The following is a 22234-nucleotide window of genomic DNA, read 5'->3' on the forward strand; positions in this document are numbered from 1 at the left end:
CTACAGGCCTTAAATTTGATATATTGGAAAAATTGCAGATATACAAGCTCACAGGGCAGTACCATGTGCCACGCTGCAAGCTTGTAGATCTGCTATTTTTGAAACAAAATGTATGCAATATACTTTGAATAAGTCGAACCCAGAATATTCAAATACTTGCACAAATGTTCTGCTATTTGTCAATAACTAAAGCATAACAGTTAAAACGGTAACCCTTTACTTTCCGGTACAGTAATTACATGGTAGTTACCACGTAATTACAAGGTAATTACTTGGTAACCACCCCGTATTTACTGAGTAATAACTAGGTAATTACAAGGTAATTAGAATGTATTTTACATAGTAATTACCTGGTGTTACCTGGTAATTCCCAGATACATTCCTGAGAACTACCAGGTAATTACTAGGTAATTTAAAGCATGTACCTGGTAATTCCATAGTAACTACCTGGTAATACACTTAGCAATTACTTAGTTTATTACCCGGTAGTTCCCTGGTATTTTCTTAGATACTACAAGGTAATTATTAGGTAATTATAAGTATTTTATTATGTATTTAGCATGTAATTATACTGTAACTACCTGGTAATACACTTAGCAATTACTAGGTTTATTACCCGGTAGTTACCTGGTATTTTCTTGTATACTACAAGGTAATTATTAGGTAATTATAAGTATTTTATTATGTATTTAGCATGTAATTATAGTGTAACTACCTGGTAATACACTTAGCAATTACTAGGTTTATTACCCGGTAGTTACCTGGTATTTTCTTGTATACTACAAGGTAATTATTAGGTAATTATAAGTATTTTATTATGTATTTAGCATGTAATTATAGTGTAACTACCTGGTAATACACATAGTAATTACAAGGTATATTGCCTGGTATTTACCAGGTATTTTCTTTGCTACTACCAGGAATTTATGAGTAGTTGCTTATGCAATTACTATATAATTACATGGTAACTACCATGTAATATACCTATTAATGTCTAGGTAATTCCTATGTATTTTCTTAGAAATTACTAGGTAATTACCGTTTAATTTCATGTTAACTATCATGTTATTTACCTGGTCCTTACCTTGATAGGTAACCCATTATAATCTGTGCATATACAAAGGTACTTACCTGGTATTTACCCAATAACTCCAAAAAGTATTTACAGGGAAATTACCCAGTAGTTACTGTTGGTTTGTACTGTAAAGTAAAGCGTGATCAATTCCATGACCTTACCTGGTAATTACTCAGTATTAACCCAATAACTACAAAAGGTATTTACATGGAAATTACCCAGTAGTTACTGTTGGTTTGTACTGTAAAGTAAAGCGTGATCAATTCCATGACCTTACCTGGTAATTACTAAGTGCTTACCCTGTAACCAGAATAATTATGTGCCTTGCATTTAGCCAGTGTAAGTGCAACTACTGAAAAATAAGTACTTTTTTTTTGGGACCAAATGGCATCATTGCCATGGGTGGATAAAATAACCAGGCCTCAAAAATGACCAGTGTCGTTCATTTGTGTTCAGTGCATGCTTCTCCGGTGTCCGTGAGTCTGCTTCTCCCCTGGACAGCACACTGCATCTGAAATCCAGTTCCCACCCCAAGCACCAGCAAGCAACCCCACCATAACCAAGGCATGATACAACACAAATATAAATTCATTACATTAACACCTCCTCAACCACCACCAACCTTGACATAACACGCAAAAAAACAGGTGAGCTGGCAAAGAGATTTCTTTATAAAATGCTGTAATGCTTTTCAATAAACAAACAAAAAAAAATCACATGTTCGACAGTGCAATACTATAAAAAAAACTATTTACAAGAAGTACACAAAATGACAGTTGATTCTTCACACATTGGTTGCCAACCCCGAGTTCCCCGAGTTTATAATGGTACCCCCCAATTGCCAACCCCGAGTTCCCCGACCAAAAAAGAAAAAAACATTTTTGGACCTCTAGAAATGTATTTGGCATGATCGCGATTTTGCATGTTTAACCCCCATACAACCCCCATACAACTCAGGTAGCAGACCTCCAAGCTCACAACAGTGTAAAACATAATGGCTGCTATCTCATGAATGCCTGAACGGATTTCCAATCGGATTCTTTTGTTTGAAAGCTGGGAGCATTGTGCACACACATGGTGCATGATCTAGGCATGGGCGTGCATGATCCGTGCACTATGAATTACATGGAGTCTATGGAGACCTTGGCAACTTGGACCCTCAAGAGATTTTTTTTTTAAGGCAACAAATGTGTTCATATACATATGAGTCGAACCGCTGAGATAATTTTAACACAGTTCTTATATGAAATATATGAAAAGGGTCTAGGGGAATTCAGAATGGGGGAAGAAAATGACGAACCAGCTAGGATGGGTAAATTACGTCACGCTTTACTGTTCTAAGGTTTAAGGCGCTTTCCCACTGCGCCCGATAACGATAGTTTTCAATTGAAGTGGATGGCAGCGTCCACAACACAACGATACAGCCGTCATAATTGACGTGAACGCCATCGCCGACATGTCGCTATCGTTATCGGGCACAGTGGGAAAGGGCCATTACACTTGGTAACATGCTCTGACATCCTTGAACAATCGTCCAAGAATGCCCTCCCTGTGTTCCCTCCCCAGCCAGTAATGCCACTCGATGAACCGTAGGTTCATCTTCAGTGCCTTCTCAGTGAGGTTCCCCCTGTACCTATAGATGTCTTCCTTGCAACTATTTTAGAGTATAAACTAATTTGAGTAAACTAGTCTGTATCTATTTTGTTTCTATGTTCAAATATCCTGAGTTAACTCTTTTTCCTTTTCTTTCCTTCCACAGGTAAAAACCCAAACCAAGAATGGATGATCACAGGTAGAGGTAAGTATCAAAAATCAAAATAGAACAATGAATTTCAATTACTTGGAATGTAATGAAAATAATAAAATACAAAAATAAATGTACTTCAATGCTCAATGTTCAATTCAAAATCAAATGTCCTCTTATTCAAAAATCAAATATATCTAATATGGCTCAGTCTTTTTCAGTTAGATCCAAAAAGAAAAATATGACACTTTAATACTGTCCTTTTTCAGCTCAGTGTGTCTAAATCCGAAGGCACTTTGACTCAGTGCTTAAGTTGTGCCTTAATACTGTAAGTTCAGTCCAAAAAATAAAATAAAACTGGTGTCTCAATTAATCTCAGTCCAAAAAATGAAAAAAAGTAATCTGTTCAAAATTGTACTCCGATACTCCTACCAGTCTGGCAGTGAGTGACTCTGTTGGTTGGTTGTGCAAAGTGGACCCTTTGCACTGCTTGTAGATCAGCTATCTAATGTCCGTGGGCCTCCTCGCTCGCCATCCTGTATCTCCAGGAAATATCATGGGGTGTTTCCCAGCAAGGGAAAAAACCTGACCTGTACAACAGGCCATAAAGAAAATAACATCACTATAAGTAACTCAAATCAAAACATCAAAGTGTTTCAGGCACTGTGTGACTGTGGGCCAATTAACACTAGCTGCAGTAGACAACTAGACCCAAATTGATGGCTGATTGCTGTCAGCTGGCTGCCCAGCTCAGTTACTCTGATTACATAAATCCGTTTTTTACCATGGATAAATCTTCACATTTAACACCAGAAACATGCACAATACCCTTGTATTCCTTAAATAATGCAAAACGTTTTCATTACAAGTGCAAAAACAATGACTTAGTGCAATTATTCCGTTTTCAACTCACCAAAACAATTGGCTGTACAAACACAAACAAACAGCTTCTTCCTGTACAAGGGCTGCTCCCAGGTTTGACCAAACGTTCCCCCAAAAGGTGGCTTGCTTGTCACACTTTTAGGCTTGTAATCAAACAGTTTCTGGTAGTTTTCTTATCATAAATCAATTCACTTTTCAGTTCAGTTCTGACATTCACTCCTCCTTCTCTCTCTCTCCTCTCCAGGTAATGACAGGCTGCACACACACTCTGCACTCAGGGGAAGTACGTCATCTGCCACTTAAAGGCATATGTTGTGTTTTCTGTACATGTACAGTTTTAAAGTAGCTTCTTAACATAATAAAACCATTCCCATTTTAAACCAACGTATGAATTCTGTATTTATTAATCACTTGAGTATCTTAATGAATTATTCATGCATTTTAATGAACTGTTCATATTTATTCATTTTCTGTATATATTCTGTACATACCCATTTTAAATGCATGAATAATTCATTAAGACACTCAAGTGATTAATAAATACAGAAGTCATACGTTGGTTTAAAATGAGAATGGTTTTATTATGTTAAGAAGCTACTTTAAAACTGTACATGTACAGAAAACACAACATATGCCTTTAAGAGGCAGATGACGTACTTCCCCTTTAAGGGCAGAGTGTGTGTGCAGCCTGTCATTACCTGGAGAGGAGAGAGAGAGAAGGAGGAGTGAACGTCAGAACTGAACTGAAAAGTGAATTGATTTATGATAAGAAAACTACCAGAAACTGTTTGATTACAAGCCTAAAAGTGTGACAAGCAAGCCACCTTTTGGGGGAACGTTTGGTCAAACCTGGGAGCAGCCCTTGTACAGGAAGAAGCTGTTTGTTTGTGTTTGTACAGCCAATTGTTTTGGTGAGTTGAAAACGGAATAATTGCACTAAATCATTGTTTTTGCACTTGTAATGAAAACGTTTTGCATTATTTAAGGAATACAAGGGTATTGTGCATGTTTCTGGTGTTAAATGTGAAGATTTATCCATGGTAAAAAACGGATTTATGTAATCAGAGTAACTGACCTGGGCAGCCAGCTGACAGCAATCAGCCATCAATTTGGGTCTAGTTGTCTACAGCAGCTAGTGTTAATTGGCCCACAGTCACACAGTGCCTGAAACACTTTGATGTTTTGATTTGAGTTACTTATAGTGATGTTATTTTCTTTATGGCCTGTTGTACAGGTCAGGTTTTTTCCCTTGCTGGGAAACACCCCATGATATTTCCTGGAGATACAGGATGGCGAGCGAGGAGGCCCACGGACATTAGATAGCTGATCTACAAGCAGTGCAAAGGGTCCACTTTGCACAACCAACCAACAGAGTCACTCACTGCCAGACTGGTAGGAGTATCGGAGTACAATTTCGAACGGATTACTTTATTTCATTTTTTGGACTGAGATAATTGAGACACCAGTTTTATTTTATTTTTTGGACTGAACTTACAGTATTAAGGCACAACTTAAGCACTGAGTCAAAGTGCCTTCGGATTTAGACACACTGAGCTGAAAAAGGACAGTATTAAAGTGTCATATTTTTCTTTTTGGATCTAACTGAAAAAGACTGAGCCATATTAGATATATTTGATTTTTGAATAAGAGGACATTTGATTTTGAATTGAACATTGAGCATTGAAGTACATTTATTTTTGTATTTTATTATTTTCATTACATTCCAAGTATTTGAAATTCATTGTTCTATTTTGATTTTTGATACTTTTGATACCTCTACCTGTGATCATCCATTCTTGGTTTGGGTTTTTACCTGTGGAAGGAAAGAAAAGGAAAAAGAGTTAACTCAGGATATTTGAACATAGAAACAAAATAGATACAGACTAGTTTACTCAAATTAGTTTATACTCTAAAATAGTTGCAAGGAAGACATCTATAGGTACAGGGGGAACCTCACTGAGAAGGCACTGAAGATGAACCTACGGTTCATCGAGTGGCATTACTGGCTGGGGAGGGAACACAGGGAGGGCATTCTTGGACGATTGTTCAAGGATGTCAGAGCATGTTACCAACTGCGCCCGATAACGATAGCGACATGTCGGCGATGGCGTTCACGTCAATTATGACGGCTATATCATTGTGTTGTGGACGCTGCCATCCACTTCAATTGAAAACTATCGTTATCGGCGCAGTGGGAAAGCGCCTTAAACCTTAGAACAGTAAAGCGTGACGTAATTTACCCATCCTAGCTGGTTCGTCATTTTCTTCCCCCATTCTGAATTCCCCTAGACCCTTTTCATATATTTCATATAAGAACTGTGTTAAAATTATCTCAGCGGTTCGACTCATATGTATATGAACACTTGTTGTTGTTGTTGCCTTAAAAAAAAAAATCTCTTGAGGGTCCAAGTTGCCAAGGTCTCCATAGACTCCATGTAATTCATAGTGCACGGATCATGCACGCCCATGCCTAGATCATGCACCATGTGTGTGCACAATGCTCCTAGCTTTCAAACAAAAGAATCCGATTGGAAATCCGTTCAGGCATTCATGAGATAGCAGCCATTATGTTTTACACTGTTGTGAGCTTGGATGTCTGCTACCTGAGTTGTATGGGGGTTGTATGGGGGTTAAACATGCAAAATCGCGATCATGCCTAATACATTTCTAGAGGTCCAAAAATGTTTTTTTCTTTTTTGGTCGGGGAACTCGGGGTTGGCAATTGGGGGGTACCATTATAAACTCGGGGAACTCGGGGTTGGCAACCAATGTGTGAAGAATCAACTGTCATTTTCTTGTAAATAGTTTTTTTATAGTATTGCACTGTCGAACATGTGATTTTTTTTTTGTTTGTTTATTGAAAAGCATTACAGCATTTTATAAAGAAATCTCTTTGCCAGCTCACCTGTTTTTTTGCGTGTTATGTCAAGGTTGGTGGTGGTTGAGGAGGTGTTAATGTAATGGAATTTATATTTGTGTTGTATCATGCCTTGGTTATGGTGGGGTTGCTTGCTGGTGCTTGGGGTGGGAACTGGATTACAGATGCAGTGTGCTGTCCAGGGGAGAAGCAGACTCACGGACACCGGAGAAGCATGCACTGAACACAAATGAACGACACTGGTCATTTTTGAGGCCTGGTTATTTTATCCACCCATGGCCATGATGCCATTTGGTCCCAAAAAAAAGTACTTATTTTTCAGTAGTTGCACTTACACTGGCTAAATGCAAGGCACATAATTATTCTGGTTACAGGGTAAACACTTAGTAATTACCAGGTAAGGTCATGGAATTGATCACGCTTTACTTTACAGTACAAACCAATAGTAACTACTGGGTAATTTCCCTGTAAATACTTTTTGTAGTTATTGGGTTAATACTGAGTAATTACCAGGTAAGGTCATGGAATTGATCACGCTTTACTTTACAGTACAAACCAACAGTAACTACTGGGTAATTTCCATGTAAATACCTTTTGTAGTTATTGGGTTAATACTGAGAAATTACCAGGTAAGGTCATGGAATTGATCACGCTTTACTTTACAGTACAAACCAACAGTAACTACTGGGTAATTTCCCTGTAAATACTTTTTGGAGTTATTGGGTAAATACCAGGTAAGTACCTTTGTATATGCACAGATTATAATGGGTTACCTATCAAGGTAAGGACCAGGTAAATAACATGATAGTTAACATGAAATTAAACGGTAATTACCTAGTAATTTCTAAGAAAATACATAGGAATTACCTAGACATTAATAGGTATATTACATGGTAGTTACCATGTAATTATATAGTAATTGCATAAGCAACTACTCATAAATTCCTGGTAGTATCAAAGAAAATACCTGGTAAATACCAGGCAATATACCTTGTAATTACTATGTGTATTACCAGGTAGTTACACTATAATTACATGCTAAATACATAATAAAATACTTATAATTACCTAATAATTACATTGTAGTATACAAGAAAATACCAGGTAACTACCGGGTAATAAACCTAGTAATTGCTAAGTGTATTACCAGGTAGTTACACTATAATTACATGCTAAATACATAATAAAATACTTATAATTACCTAATAATTACCTTGTAGTATACAAGAAAATACCAGGTAACTACCGGGTAATAAACCTAGTAATTGCTAAGTGTATTACCAGGTAGTTACAGTATAATTACATGCTAAATACATAATAAAATACTTATAATTACCTAATAATTACCTTGTAGTATCTAAGAAAATACCAGGGAACTACCGGGTAATAAACTAAGTAATTGCTAAGTGTATTACCAGGTAGTTACTATGGAATTACCAGGTACATGCTTTAAATTACCTAGTAATTACCTGGTAGTTCTCAGGAATGTATCTGGGAATTACCAGGTAACACCAGGTAATTACTATGTAAAATACATTCTAATTACCTTGTAATTACCTAGTTATTACTCAGTAAATACGGGGTGGTTACCAAGTAATTACCTTGTAATTACGTGGTAACTACCATGTAATTACTGTACCGGAAAGTAAAGGGTTACCGTTAAAACTATTACAGATTTGCATTCAGGCCTAAATGGCTTAGGGATAAACATAAGTAAACAAAACAAGGACATTGCTAAATGCACATTTTTATTTGACCACTTTGTTTACGTTAAAAACAGTTTCATTGTTCTTTGTACCTTCAAAGCAGTTTTTCATTTCATTGCATTGTCTAAATCTAAAACCAGGCAGAATACACCCATAAAATACAAATCCACAACAATAGTAAAACACAAAACATAGTAAAATACAAATCCACAAAATAGTAAATAAATTAAAAAGATAATCTTAAAAGCACACTGGTCAACACATCCACAAAATAGTGAATAAAAAAAGGTTTTTACCAGTATGTGCCTCGTTCAAAACTCGAGTTTGTAAAACAAAACTTTCCAGTTTCCAGTCACTATTGATGTGATGGGAGGTGATGGTCACATAGCCCTGTGTTGAGCACGACGTCCAGCCATCTGTCGTTATGGCCACACGTTCAGCTTGGGAGAGAGATTTCTGTACTTCCCATTTCACCTTCTCATACATTGCTGGAATGCATTTTTCTGATATGTGCGGGCGGCTAGGCATGTTATACCGTGGCTCTAACGTTTCAATTAAATCACGGAAACCTGTATTTTCCACCACACAGTACGGTCTCATATCTTTACATATGAACCTGGCGATTGCTGCCGTGATTATTTTAGCTCTAGGGGAGTTGTGGCTAAACTTCTGATTAAAAAAGTTTGGGATTACGGGGGTTTTCCAGGAGCCATCTTCCGCTGCTGCTGCTGTTGTTGCTGCTGGGGGAACGACATTAATGGCAGATTTGGCACTCACTTTTTGTTCAGAATTGATTCCATGGCGTCTTTTAAGGTGCATGGAAAGATTGGTTGTGTTGCCGTTGTATCTTAGTTCGGCTCTGCAGGCGATGCAAACGGCGACCGATTTATTAAGTTTGTCTTCCTTTTTACAGAATCCAAAGTGTGCCCATACTTTAGACTTAAGTTTCAACGGCTTGAATATTTTACGGTCTGCTGTTCGCTCTTTAAGAGTACTTCTTTCTGCCATTATAACAGCTATCGTCCTTACCGAGTGTTTGTTTGAGCAACGCGCTGCTGCTGCCTGGCCTGCCTGCGTTGCGTGCATAAACGTAGCTTACTAGCCTAGCCTCCTTTGTAGCCCACGTCCCTCTCAGCAGAGCATGACGTAATGGCGTATAATCTGATCTGCAAGCTCAACTGTCGCTGCAGCCCCGTATGCTTTCAGTTTGTAGATCAGCTACTAGCTGTGCGCGACACGGTGAACAACCAAGTATAAACCCAGGAACAAGAAGATAATAATTTGAAAAAAGTAGCGGTGATCACATTCTAATTGTAAAAATACATCATGTCTCAAACTATATACAAGACACCAGTTCATAATATCGATACAATCGATTATTTGCTTTTCAAACCGATTTTAGATCGGTATGATGGCATTTAGGTACGATTTTCTGATTAATAAATCGATATAGTAGACCGTTTTAATAAAAAATCGATGCATCGATGCAGTTACTGTATCGTTACAGGCCTATGCACGAGTGTTTCAATAAATGTAAACGTCCTTATTGTTGTTGAATTGACAGACTGATGTCCACTGTTCTCCCATCTGAATAGCTCATGTGTGAGCATATTATAATGAAGAACTGGAGAATGTTTTATTAACTCTAGATAATCACACACAAACGTAGGCTACAAAAAACAAAAACTAAACATCTGAGCATTATTGTCAGAAATAACTATATTAATCTGTCATCAGTGTTGTAGTGCTACATTTCTAAGTGGGGGCACGCTCGACGCGAGCACGTGCACGCGCGCCAATGCGCGTGCATGTGCCTGCGTGCGACGTTTTCGGTGGGGTAGTGTGTCTAACTGTATCCATACTCCATAAGTAAAATACAAGGTTGCAATTATATTCAAATATTTATTGAATATTTTTAACACAACATAGCTCACCAAGCTTAAAGAGTCACACATTTTCTTTGCTTTTCATTTGGACAATTATATTTAAACAATGTAGTCAATCAATATGCATAAATGCATTTTATCAGACCGTGAACTAACTGGTAAACGTTTTGGGACATTAGCACGTTAATTCTTAAATAAAATAAAGGATACATACAGTAAACCAAATGAAAAAGAGTACGTTCTCCTGTTTAGTTACTTAGTTATAACAACTTCCAAAGTGGGTCTGGGTTCTCAGACTCGACAGGCTGTGCCACTCTAGTTTGAGAGCTTTCAGCTGCGCGATGCGCTCGCAACCAATTCCTTACATAGGGATCTGGTTTCCACAGACGGGGCGGAGGTCCATGCTGCCTGATGAACATTAGAGCCGACACACGTTCTGTATGCAGTCGCGAACGGAGTGATGTTATTATTAGGTTCATCAAACTGAAGCCGCGCTCGCATTCAGCCGAGCTGCATGGGATGAGCATATTACAGTTAACTAGTGGCACAAGTGCGCGTGGAACCTTTCCACATTCTAAGTAGTCCCTAAAAGCATTCACCGTAACTACACTTTCAATGCTGAACTTCTCACAAAGAAATCTAATACTTCTTTCCCCATATGCAGGAGGAATTGGATCTGGCCAATTGTCTGAATCCATAACACTTAGATGTTCTAATAACGCATTGTAGTCAGACACTGTGTGTTTTGAACAGAACTGGCGCCTCTGAGTGAAGCTGTGGCAAACAAACGATTTGACATATTATCAATCAGGCTAGTTAAAAACTGCTGTCGATTAATGACAACAGTTTTGCGATTGTCTATCAGAGGCACAGAACCAAGTGTACCCTCTCTTGCAGCTATTTCAGCCTCAAGTGTTTTTGTGCCAGGTTTCTCTTTCAGTGCTCTAATAAAGGAAATGCTGTGTTTTATTAACTTGTCTGCATAAACTATAGAGGCTGTGCGTCTCTGTAGGAAAGAAGAGACAGTTCATTAAGAACATCAAACATGAGGCCAAGGTCAAGTATGAACTGTTTCGATGATAATTTATTGAGCATGCCTGCATAGTGTCTTCTGTCTAGTGGAGTGCGCGACTCATCTTTCATGGCATTTGAAAAGTGTGAACAGAGCGCCTCAAAATTGTTCCACATGGCAGCGACCGTACGAAATGAACTAGACACCCAGCGCACATCAAGAACACGCCCTATCTTGGATACCTCTTGGTGAAGCTGCTGCGCGCACTTGAGTAGCTCCCTTTGATTCTGTGGCGAACGGCTGTATAAGGTGTACAATGAATCCATAAACGTCTGAAAGTGATTAACCCCACCAACATCTTTCACTGCATCCGATACAGCCAATTCAAGCCTATGGTTAAGACAGTGCCAAATAATAATATTTGGGTAGCACTCTGATAACCTTTTGGCAACGCCTGACTTTCTACCCAACATCACACTTGCGCCATCACTTGTGAACGCAATCAAATGTTTTTTAAGGTAGTTATCATCAAAACCATGACCATTTAAACATGCCAACATACTGTTTTCTATGGTTTCTGCTTTTTGGTCTGCCAACTCGATCAGGTCTAAAAATACATAACACGGGTCACTCTTCTTGTCAATCTCACATTTTAAATGAATAATTAATGTTGTTTTCGCACTAAGAGTTGTGGACTCATCTATAATTATAGATATATTCCCCCCTATCTCTTTGATAGTTCTTTATACCTTTTTACGCATTTCTGCAGCAACATGGTCAATAATTTGAGCAGCACTGTACCTCGAATGAAGACCACGTCCTATATCCACACCATTTAGCTGTTGCAGTTCAAGGTTATCAAAATGGTCAGAGTATGGTCTGTCTTTCTTAGCAAGAAGGTAGGCTGACCTGAAAACAGCAACTGTAGCATGTAGATGAGACTCGTTAATTTTGTCGCACATCTCTAGAGTCGCTTTCTTTGCCATGTCCATAATCTCTTGTGCACGTTTATTTTTTTTCTTAGTGAGGTCAGTTTATTACCGCAATTTGATCCACTTGCTGTTACTTTAAAGCGTTGCCATTCTTCCGACAGTCGTTGTCCTTGCATTTTCTTCAAATAATTTGCCTACTTCTGCGCATTGATTTTACAGCCAATTTTGCCATTTATACACTCTATCCAGGGAAAATTATCTTTTTTCTCCCTCCACATTTCTTTGCTCCACACATCGGGGTGATGGCTGGATGTGGCGGATGGCTGTGAAACTGGTGTTGGCTGCTGTTCATCTGTTGAGGTGTCCGTGTCGCTGTCACTGGGAGAGGGCATGCTTGTTGAATCTGGCCGGGTACAGGGGCTACGGGGCCGGCTACGTGATGGTGAAGCTGCCGCGGTGGACGCGGTGCAGGTATCTAGGGCATAAAGAAAATAACTCAAATTAATTAACTACCCTGGGCCAGCAGCACATAATATAAATAGACACAAATAATAAAAAAAATATGTTTTTTATTGTCTTTAAGACAGGGCTGCGGCTGCAGTGCATACACAACAAAATATAGTCTACTAAATTCACCTTTGTCGAAGTCAGTGTCACTGGGAGAGGGTATGCTTGGAGGATCAGGCCGCGGGGTGCGGTGCAAACGGGGCCGGCTACGTGATGGTGAAGCTGCCGCTGTGGACACGGTGGTTGAACCACCAGGGCAAAAACAAAACTTTGATTAACTACCCAGGCAGCAGCAGATAAAATAGACAAAGAAAACTAATGTTTTATTAGTGGCCAAGGCCACGAAGTGGCAAATGGCCACTTATTGATATTGGACTTCAGCACTATTGTTATTATTATTCTTCCGCCACTTTTGCTCTAGCGGCTAGACCGTGCAGTCGCTTTTTACGAAACTCGGCAGTATGGCAGAGGACTATGCCAAACGGCTAAAACGCGAAGCTCGCAAAAATCGGCCAAAGGGTGGCGCTACAGGAAGCCTTTGAAAAATGCCAACTTTGAACTGGTGTAGCTCATGCCCTGTTTCAGGTACAGCAATGAAACCTGTATACACTTATGCGTCTCCTCATGCCGAACAACTTTTACGCTCTGACTTTTGACCTCTGACCTTTACTTCTCCCACAATTTTGAATTATATGAAAAACAGTAAAAATTTATCTCCTCCTGGGATTTTCGCGTAACGTGCGCGAAACTTTTTTTACATGAACTTTGGACCAATACGGTCTGAGAAGTTAGGCGGATTTTCTTTAAAGCGAAACATTATTTTTTAATAATTCACTCAATGTTGCAGTTTTATGCAAATTATTCTTCTGCCTCTAAATCATACATGCAAAGTGACACGTTCATGGCATTTGGCAAATATGTAGAGGGATAGTCCAAATATCACTGAAAGCAATCTTACTCCAATTGGCCAAAGGGGGGCGCTATACGAAGCGTTTGAAAACTCAAACTTTAAAGGGGCATAAGTCATGCCTCGTTTCGTTTGAAGACATGCAACTTGCTTACACGCGTGCCTTGACTCAAGCGGAAGACATCTGTGTCTTTGTTAAGTAAGCTCCGCCCTTAGATTTTCCGCCATTTTGAGCAGTTTGTAAAACACTTAAACCCGCTTTTATTCCGGAACTTTCGCATCACGTGCACGGAACTTTTTTTACATGAACTTTGGACCAATATCTAAAGATCTGTCAGATCGGATTTTTTTTAAATTGAAATGCTTTTTTAATAATTCAATCAATATTGCGGTTTTATGCAAATTATTCTTCTGCCTCTAAAACATACATGCAAAGTAACATTTTCATGATGAACTACTGTAGAGGGTTAGTCCAAATATCACTGAAACCAATCTTACCCCAATTGGCCAAAGGGGGGCGCTATATCATTTCGAAAGAAGGCGTCAAGTACATTACATGAAACTTTTTTTTTTTTTTAAAGTCCATTATGTGTGACTGCCGTAGTGTAGTGGTCAGTGCCTGTGCCTGGTATACGGATGGTTGAGTGTTCAAACCCCACGTCGGGTTGAGTTGATGTTAACATTCTGGATGCCCATGGCATGTGCATATGTCAAACTCTTTAATGTTGATACGTCTGATCTAACTCCAGATCACCTTCATGTTTAAAATGAGCCCTTCTCTACCGGTCTGAGTAAAAGAAAATGTCAGAAATACTCAGATTACATTTACTCAGATTGATTTCACCCCAAGCCTCCAAAATATAAAAAAGAAATCAATAAAATCAAGGCACTCAGCCTACATAGAACTTTTTTTTTTTAAACAAACATAGTTAACAGATCCTGTGGCTGCCTAGTGTAGTGGTCAGGGCATATGCCTTTCATGCAGAAGGTCGTTCGATCGAATCCCGCCTGGGGTTTATATAAGCATAAAACCATGACATTTGGTAGACTTTACAGTTTGGTTCCTTGAACAATGTCTGATATGGAGCCTTCCTAAAAATGTCCCCCAACCCCCCTTGATGCGTATTTTAATATCCGCCATTACTAAATAATGTATTTTGCATCATAAATCCTGAAACAAGCATTATAATACAAACTGTCATGTCTACACCTATGTTGTGATTTCCAAGGATTGCTATGATATCATGTACCAGCTCAGTGGCCTAGTGGTTTGAGTGTCTGCCCTGAGACTGGGAGATCTGGGTTCAAACCCGGGTCGCGTCATACCAAAGGTTCTAAAAAATGGGACCCAGTGCCTCCCTGCTTGAAACTCAGCATCAAGGGTTGGATTGGGGGTAACTCCCTGCGACATACTAGCATCATGTCCAGGGGGTGTACTTGTACATCAAGCTGCCTTAGGCTACAGAAATAGGAGATAGGCTCCTGCCCTATGAGATTCATGGCCCGGCCGATTCATATGGTCTTCATAGCTCAGCAAGGCTTACTATGTACATCATCAAACTGTCCAGGTGCATAGTATCACAGTTTTTTATGTCTGTTGCATATAGGCCTACAGTCTTTTGCATACATGTTGTGTAGAGGCCAATTTGTGCTTTTACCTATAACCACCGATTAGTGTAAAACTTTGTATGCACACTTCCCAGAGGCCAAGGAAAAACCTGTTCCCTGCATTTTTCACATCTGCCATTTATAGCGCCACCAGTGTTACAGTATGTAAAACACATTCTTCGATATTACTCCTTCAGATTTTATCCGAAAATCACACAAATCAGTACACAGTATCTCTACAGTGATGTGATCATGACGGATTTGTCAGATATCATATTCTATCTAATTGGCTAACATTGAATTCCAAGGTTTGCAGGATTGCTCCTTTTTGAACAAAATGTCTCAAACGCAGTGTGAGATTTTGCACACACATTCCCACTAGGCCAAGGAACAGATGCCACCCTTCTCACATTGGCCTGTTATAGCACCACCAGCGGGTACATTTTTGCAAAACACATTTTTGGAACAACATGTCTCAAATCCCGCATGCAGCGTCCGATTGCCGTGAAATGCCCAAGAACACGTGGTACCCTTTTCACTTTGGCCTATTATAGTCACCACAAGGCCAAAAAAAACCAAACAAAAAACACCTGACCTGCCGGAGATCTGTTCGGAAGAACACTGCTTCCAGTTTTTCTTTGATTTGTTTTTCCCTTGATGCTTTTTTGCTTTCCTGCTTTTTCTTCCTTGGCCACTTTATCGCTGCTTGCAGCTATATTTGTCTTTAAGACAGGGCTGCGGGCGGCTACCTACGCTGCAAAATATATATGCCTATAATAAATGTACCTTTGTCGAAGTCAGTGTCACTGGGAGAGGCCGAGGCTATGCTTGGAGAATAAGGCCGCGGGGTGCGGTGCCTACGGGGCCGGCTACGTGATGGTGAAGCTGCCGCTGTGGACGCGGTGGTTGAACCACCATCTAGGGGCAAAAACAAAACTTTGATTAACTACCCAGCATTACATAAAATAGACACAAGAGAAAACGAATGTTTTATTGTCTGTCTTCAAGACAGGGCTGCGGGCGGCTACCTACAAAGCAACATATACAGGCCTAATATAATAAATGTACCTTTGTCGAAGTCAGTGTCACTGGGCAACAGGTTCTCACCCCTATTGCGTCATACAACCGACGCGATCTTAAATACCGAATGCTTCTCACCATAGACGCGGACGGATTGCCTAATGTCTCAAGGGTTAGACGCATTGGGTGGTCTAAGAAGAAAGAAAAAAAAGTAGTTCCTGATGCGGGATTCGATACCGCTCTGAAGGCTTCTTGGTTTACCAGCCACCCGTCGCTACCGTTCACGCCACTATAAACGACGGAGCGGCGCCGTCTCAGGCGCCGATGACCCCCGTGAGTCGCCACCGAGGCGAGCGATAGCGAGCCGAGTTGCCGCGACGAGCGGTGGGAACGGCGCATGAGCCGACTCAGCCGCGTTACCGAATTACGTGCCGTTATGGACAGAATAGTAAATCTTGACCAGGGGACTGCTTCCGCCTCCGAATGTGGCTCAAAGAAGGGACTACGTTATCATTCCACGTTTTGTCAAAGATAAAAGCACAAAAAAAAAGGAACTTCCCAGTCACTCTGGTTAGCTCAGTCGGTAGAGCATGGAGATACAAATCCAGGGACCGGGGTTCGATTCCCCGTGACGGCCGTCAGTGAAAAATATTCCAGTAAATACATGTCGGCGCATGCGTACTAAGACTCTGTCTCGTCCAAAAACTCTCTGTCCCCGTCGCATCCTAGACGCAATAGTCACTCCCAAAACTTCACAGGGGTAAAGGAAAGCAAAGACACGGCGTCGGGAGGGTGAAGCAAAGGGAGTGAGAATGGGTTCTACTGGGAGAGGGTATGCTTGGAGAATCAGGCCGCGGTGCCTACAGGGCCGGGTACGTGATGGTGAAGCTGCCGCTGTGGACGCGGAAGTGGAACCACCATCTAGGCAGGGCATACAAAAACAATGTGATTACCCAGGCCATTGCCAGCAGCACATAATATACACAAAGAAAACTAATGTTTTATTGTCTTTAAGACAAGGCTGCGGCTGCCTACGTCTACTAAATTTACCTTTGTCGAAGTCAGTAGTGGCGTTTCCATAAAGCCACTTTTTGCGCATTAACGGCTTAATCGCAAAATGTTTTTATGGAAACACTTCAAAATGCGAATAAACTTTCATTATCCGCAAAAAAAGTTATCCGCTTGGAGGAGGAGGATTTTGAGCCTTTATCGAATAAACTAAATGCGCTTAAGTGAATGGAAACGGGTCAGACAATACATGCGAATAGATGATGACGTTCTAGGTCCATTTCCTCATCCCCTGCCACTTTGTCCATGGTATAGCGTTAGCCCACAAAACAAACCTGTTGTTTGTTACACACGGAGTGACACGGACCATGTGTAAATTCCTCCCGTTTTCACCTCAAGCCATCGGTGGCGAGCGAACCCTTCCTCATCCCACGGTGTTGCGTGCCTGACGTGCCCAATCTACAAGCTCACAGGCACAGCAGCAGCTCGCATCCACGTCTCCGCGCCGCGTTGAGAGCTTGCAGATCGGCCACCTGACCTTCCAGAGGACGCTAAAACTTGCACTGTGCAACTGCAGCGACGCGACCGTGGTTTTCCCGGTGAACCGGTAGCTTTATGTATTGAGAGGAACTCTTGCCAATTTCGTAAGAGACTCATCGCCAATTGTATTTAAAAGTTATGTGGGGCCATGATGATGATAACACCTTCTTCCCACTACTAGACAGCGACCGAGTCACAGCAGTCAGACGTGCAGACGGTGCAGTGCTCAGGTTCGGTCTGATAAAAATCAGCCCGATCAACTCTTGCGACGTCGCTAATTCGAATGACACCCACAAATGGAAACATGCTAAATTCGCTTTGTCTTAATGCGTATTTCTGATAATACGCTTCCCTAATTCGAATAAGTTTATGGAAACGCTGGGAGAGGGAGAGGGCACGCTTGGAGAACCTGGCCGGGTACAGCTGGGCCTACCATAGCCCCATATAGAACCTCACCCGTCGCTGCATACGGTTGTGCTCCGAGACGAGGTCCTATAAGGGTTTCCCCGTGGGGGGGGCGAACGCCTCCAACGGTGCGGTAGAAAACACTCTTCCCGAAATTGTATCCACAAAGTAACGGTAGTTCCGAGCTCCCAGACTGTGAAAACCTAGCCAGGGTCAATAAAACATGAACCAGGGCACGAAACAACCCCTTAAAATCGCTAGTTTTGTCAGCCGGTAATGTTTACAAGCCTGGAAGTTGCAGCCGGAATGGTAGCATTAGCGGCCCCTCTGGTCGAATGTCTGTTCGAATGCAGCGACGGTTGGGGCTACGTTCGACCAGAGGGGCCGCTAATGCTACCATTCCGGCTGCAACTTCCAGGCTTGTAAACATTACCGGCTGACAAAACTAGCGATTTTAAGGGGTTGTTTCGTGCCCTGGTTCATGTTTTATTGACCCTGGCTAGGTTTTCACAGTCTGGGAGCTCGGAACTACCGTTACTTTGTGGATACAATTTCGGGAAGAGTGTTTTCTACCGCACCGTTGGAGGCGTTCGCCCCCCCCACGGGGAAACCCTTATAGGACCTCGTCTCGGAGCACAACAGTATGCAGCGACGGGTGAGGTTCTATATGGGGCTAGGCCTACCACGGCTACGGGGCCGGCTACGTGATGGTGAAGCTGCTGCTGCGGTGGTGGAAGTGGAACCACCATCTAAGCCTAAGGGCATACAAACCAACAACATTTGATTAACTATCCAGGGCCAGCAGCAGCATATAAGACACACAGAAAACTAAATGTTTTTATTGTCTTTAAGACAGGGCTGCTTACACAGCAAAATAGTCTACTAAATTCACCTTCACAAACATGGTCGCTCTCACAGTCGCTGCCATCCACTTCGGCTGCTGCTGCTGCTTCAATTACTGGTGCTGGAGATGGAATTCTGGAACTAGTTCTCATATATTTTAATAGCGATGATTGTTTGAGTTGCTTGACATCTTTTGGCGGTGGCCGCTGGAGCTCTCTTGTCAACCGTCCCCGCGTGCCCCCCCCCCCCCCCCCACTACATCCCTGTCTGTCATTAATAATGATTTATGTAATTTACATGTAGCCACTAGCCAGTGTTGGGACTAACGCGTTACAAAGTAATTAGTTACTGTAACGCCGTTCTTTTTTTCAGTAACGCATACTCTAACGCATTCTTTTTTCAAATCAGTAACTCAGTTACCGTTACACATGCTGCTTTCCTCCGTTACTTTTGCGTTATTTATGCAAGCGGAGCTGAATCTTCCTGTGTCAGTCACAAGCAGGCAGAGGGGGGCCGAGTTTGTGTGTGTGTGAGAGAGAGAGAGAGAGAGAGAGAGAGAGTACAGGCGGACACTGAGCCGCGCTGAAATGGGCAGCAGCTTTACCAACAGACTACAGACTAGTGCACCTGAATTAGGATTCGTGTTTTTTGACAGCTGAAATCAACAATATCAGAATTCTGATGTTAACCTGTGGGCCACATTAAGTGAAGATGGGGGCCACCAGTTGTTATGTCACTGGTAGTGTCCACAGACCGCCTCTGACACACAGAGTAAAAGTTATACCATATTATAATGAGCATTAGTGGAGACCAATTATATGATGATAGTTGAAAATGGGTGAAGTTGTCCTTTCAGCTTGTATAATTGCAGGCCTATTTACTTTTGTGTGTAAAGCACTTTTCTTATCTGTTTTATAAATAAAGCACCTGGAAACTGCAGATGATGGCTAATGTTGATCATGCCTCTATTGAAAAGGATATACCGAAGGCTAATTGCCCAGGGCCCACCATTACCAGGGCCCACCATTACCTGCATTTTTGTTTTGCGCCCACCATTTCCTGCATTTTTTGTGAGCGGGGAACATAGAACCTTTATTTGGTTTAGTGGGGAACATAGAACCTTTTTTTGAGGAGCAGGGTGGGGAACATAGAACCTGGGGAACATAGAACCTTTTTTGGGGGGAAGTGGGGAACATAGAACCTGGGGAACATAGAACCTGGGGATCATAGGTACGGTCCCGTGCAGACATATCCACGAGTTTCCTACGCCCCATAGTGCATTGCGCAAACGTCTGCACTGATGTTCCGCCGCCGATTTACAAGCTCACAACGGGTTGCATCTGCGACGCGACGTGAGCTTGTATGTCTGCTGTTAAACCCGGAAGTTTGGTTCTGATAGTCTCCAGTAAACTCCCGCGGAAACTTGTGGATAGACTTAAAATGCGACTACAGATACAGACAACGTCTTGTATTAAATCCATGCATGTGTCAGACAAGATGGTGCTGATAACCTTTAGATGGTGCTGATTATCTTTGCAATGTAAGGATATATTCCATAATCCTGTGTCAATGTCGTCTCAAAAAAAAAAAAAAAAAAAGAAGAAGCGCATCCACCAGGCTTTCCTGCGTCCAGACGGTCTATGCAGGAGTTTACTTTCTCTTTCATAACAGAATGCAACAGCACTGCAAAAGCTGCAATTGCTTGCAAGCTACAGAAAAAGACATCCTATAAATGGCCCTTTATTTTAGCCAGTTTCAAAGGAAAACCACCTCTCGTTTCTCAGTTGTTGAAAAAAAAATCAGTTCACTTTGTTGTGGTGTGTGTCTGTCCACACGCTGACGCTGGATTAATCAATGCATGTCCAGGTGAAACCCGTTAAAGATCGTTAGTCCCAGTCTCCTCTGATAGTTTCACAAAGTACATTAAGCAACAGGAATGTAGGCTATACAGTATGTAACAGTCCCTTACAGAGGCTTTACAATCCAAAACAACAGCAGCAGTGTCATGAGGTAATATTTTGCCCTTAAATATTTGAAAGGAACAGTCTAGAGTCAGATAAGGTACATGCAGCCTTATTTATTTTAGCTTTTAACTCATTCTGTGCCTATCCCGAACATGTTCGGCTTTATTTCAATCCAATACAATTTTTTTTTTATTAATTGACTTACCCTGAGCTGCTTGTAGAGTCGTGGGTGGTCCTGGCTCGTCCTACGCTAGCCAGCTAGCCATTTTACATGGTCCGACGATATATTCCATTAAAAATGGTTTAAAATACATTTTTGAGCCCCCCAATGTTCACTGAATGTGAACATTGAAGCGCCGCTTCCGGAACGACGTCCAGTGTGCCTATCCCGAACATGTTCGGCTTTTTTAATGAAATGAATAAAATGATCCGAGGCCTTCTGAAGCCTGGGCCTAAATTTTCAATCCAGTGTTCGAAATCCGGCCGCCCCCCGGCCGGCCGTTAGCCGCGAACGTTGCCGCGAATCGCCGCCGAATCCAATGAAAAACCACATCTTTGGAGGCCCATATCTCTGGATTGTGTTTTTAGGGATGTGGCGCGAGGTTTATTTACGGCGAAATCGCCTAAAAATGATCTTTTAAATGACAAAATGCTAATAGCTATTCTGTAGCCATTTTCATCCGGGACCTTTCCATGACGTGCACGAACGTGAGCACAAGCGTCACTGCAACGTGAGTCCCCGGATGCTAATACGCTCGCCTATGGGACAAACCCTGGCATTCTTTGGCGCCCTCTAGGGGCTGGCACTAAAACGGTTAAGACAATCGTTTTGCATTAAGATTTTGCTTGAATAAATTTACATTTTAGATTTAGGCTATTGATAATACATTTATCAATAGCCTATTACTTCAGTTAAACCAATTTAGACCCTCTAATGCCTCATGCTTGCTTTGTAAAACACCCCTGAGTTGCACTATTTTTCCATCAACTCTCTTCACCAAAAATAGACGATCTAGCTTACTTTGGGTGAATATGCTCTTAGCATAAGGATTCTGTAAACGTTTATTTATTTTAAATCTGTCCTAATGAAAAATTAAATGGAGGAAATCATGTTCTTCATTTCCAGTTAAATAAAGTGCAAGCTTTTGGTCATAGGCCTTCTTCAGGCATGCAGCATTAATCGACTGACAGCCTAAATTAGAACACAAATATATTTAAGAAATAGTGAAAATAGCAGATCTCCAAGCTCACAACGCAGCGCAAAGCGATGCGTTGTGAGCTTGGAGATCTGCTGTTTTCACTAGTTTGGGTCACAGG

The 22234-nt window shown here is 41.3% G+C and overlaps 1 protein-coding gene across 1 annotated transcript in view; it reads left to right on the forward strand.

Annotated features, from left to right (window-relative positions):
• Positions 1-22234, forward strand: part of LOC308280945 (kalirin-like) — a gene marked incomplete at both ends in the record, with an annotated part of 49095 nt that overhangs the window by 19738 nt on the left and 7123 nt on the right. The gene's annotated exons all lie outside the window — the stretch shown is intronic.

Source organism: Nannobrachium achirus, assembly GCF_963921795.1.
Source record: "Nannobrachium achirus genome assembly, contig: SCAFFOLD_315, whole genome shotgun sequence".
Taxonomy (NCBI): domain Eukaryota; kingdom Metazoa; phylum Chordata; class Actinopteri; order Myctophiformes; family Myctophidae; genus Nannobrachium; species Nannobrachium achirus.